The sequence below is a fragment of the Arachis duranensis genome, chromosome 9, assembly GCF_000817695.3.
Source record: "Arachis duranensis cultivar V14167 chromosome 9, aradu.V14167.gnm2.J7QH, whole genome shotgun sequence".
Lineage (NCBI taxonomy): Eukaryota > Viridiplantae > Streptophyta > Magnoliopsida > Fabales > Fabaceae > Arachis > Arachis duranensis.
Window position 1 is genome coordinate 46,901,393 of NC_029780.3, and position 2,665 is coordinate 46,904,057.

Consider the following 2,665-nt stretch of genomic DNA (forward strand, 5'->3'; position numbering starts at 1 on the left):
ATGTGATTGAGAAGATATGATTTGAAAAACATTTTTAAAAAGATTTGATTTTAAAAATTAATAACCTGACTAACAAGAAAAGATATGATTCAAACATTAAACCTTTCTCAACAGAAAAGGCAACATACTTGAAATGTTGAATCAAATCATTAATTGATAGCAAGTATTTTTGAAAATAGAAAGAAATTGATTTTGAAAAAGATTTGATTGAAAAAATTTGATTTGAAAAAGATTTGATTTTGAAAGATTTTGAAAACTTAAAAGAAATTGGCATTAAAAACAAAATCTTCCCTCTTGTGCGATCCTGGCGTTAAACACCCAGAATGGTGCACATTCTGGCGTTTAACGCCCAAACCACTACCCTTTTGGGCGTTAAACGCCCAGCCAGGCACCCTGGCTGGCGTTTAAACGCCAATTTGCCTTCTTCACTGGGCGTTTTGAACGCCCAGCTTTTTCTGTGTAATTCCTCTGCTGTATGTTCTAAATCTTCAATTCTCTGTATTATTGACTTGAAAAGACACAAATTAAACTTTTTTTGGATTTTTAATAATGAGGAATAATAAAAAATGCAATTGAAATCAAATAAACAAATGCATGCAGGACACCAAACTTAAAAGTTTGTATACTATTGACACTAACAAGTTGAGAATGCATATGAGAAACAACAAAACACCCAAGACAAGAGAATTTAAAGATCAGAGCCATGAAACCATCAAGAACATCTTGAAGATCACTTAAGACACATGAATGAATGCAAGAAGAACAGAAACATGCAATTGACACCAAACTTAACATGTAATTTTTTTTTTTTGATTTTTCAAAAATTAAGTGGAAAAGAAAATAAAGATATCAAAATTCTTAATGAGAATTCCAGGAATCATTGCAATGCTAGTCTAAGACTCCGGTCCAGGAATTAGACATGGCTTCATAGCCAGCCAAGCTTTCAAAGAAAGCTCCGGTCCAAAACACTAGACATGGCCAATGGCCAGCCAAGCCTTAGCAAATCATTGCTCCAACAGCAAGATTGATAGAAATCAACAAGCTCTTGTGATGATAAGTTGAAACCTCGGTCCAATAAAATTAGACATGGCTTCACAGCCAGCTAGACTTCAACAGATCATCATGAAACTCTAGAATTCATTCTTAAGAATTCTGAAAAATACCTAATCTAAGCAACAAGATGAACCGTCAGTTGTCCATACTCGAACAATCCCCGGCAATGGCGCCAAAAACTCGGTGCACGAAATTGTGATCACTACAACTCAAATAATCCCCGGTGATGAATCCAAAAACTTGGTGTTCAATACCATGGCATAAACACAACTTCGCACAACTAACCAGCAAGTGTACTGGGTCGTCCAAGTAATAAACCTTACGCGAGTAAGGGTCGATCCCACAGAGATTGTTGGTATGAAGCAAGCTATGGTCACCTTGTAAATCTTAGTCAGACAAACTCAAATGGTTATGAATGATGAATAAAACATAAAGATAGAGATAGAGATACTTATGTAATTCATTGGTGGGAATTTCAGATAAACGTATGAAGATGCTTTGTCCCTTCTGTCTCTCTGCTTTCCTACTGTCTTCATCCAATCCTTCTTACTCCTTTCCATGGCAAGCTGTATGTAGGGTTTCACCGTTGTCAGTGGCTACCTCCCATCCTCTCAGTGAAAATGTTCAACGCACACTGTCACGGCACGGCTATCCATCTGTCAGTTCTCAATCAGGCCGGAATAGAATCCAATGATTCTTTTGCGTCTGTCACTAACGCCAAGCCCTCAGGAGTTTGAAGCTCGTCACAGTCATTCAATCATTGAATCCTACTCAGAATACCACAGACAAGGTTTAGACCTTCCGGATTCTCTTGAATGCCGCCATCAATTCTAGCTTATACCACGAAGATTCCGGTTAAAGAATCCAAGAGATATCCACCCAATCTAAGGTAGAACGGAGGTGATTGACAATCACACGTTCATAGGTGAGAATGATGATAAGTGTCACGGATCATCACATTCATCAAGTTGAAGAACAAGTGATATCTTAGAACAAGAACAAGCGGAATTGAATAGAAGAACAATAGTAATTGCATTAATACTCGAGGTACAGCAGAGCTCCACACCTTAATCTATGGTGTGTAGAAACTCCACCGTTGAAAATACATAAGAACAAGGTCTAGGCATGGCCGAATGGCCAGCCTCCCAATGATCTAAGAACTAGATGTCCAAAGATGATCCTAAGATCGAAAAATGATCAAAAGATTGAAAATGCAATAGTAAAAGGTCCTACTTATAGAGAACTAGTAGCCTAGGGTTTACAGAGATGAGTAAATGACATAAAAATCCACTTCCGGGCCCACTTGGTATGTGCTTGGGCTGAGCATTGAAGCATTTTCGTGTAGAGACTCTTCTTGGAGTTAAACGCCAGCTCCTTATGCCAGTTTGGGCGTTTAACTCCCATCCTTGTGCCAGTTCTGGCGTTTAACGCTGGGAATTCTGATGGTGACTTTGAACGCCGATTTGGGCCATCAAATCTTGGGCAAAGTATGGACTATTATATATTGCTGGAAAGCCCAGGATGTCTACTGTCCAACGCCGTTGAGAGCGCGCCAATTGGGCTTCTGTAGCTCCAGAAAATCCACTTCGAATGCAGGGAGGTCAGAATCCAA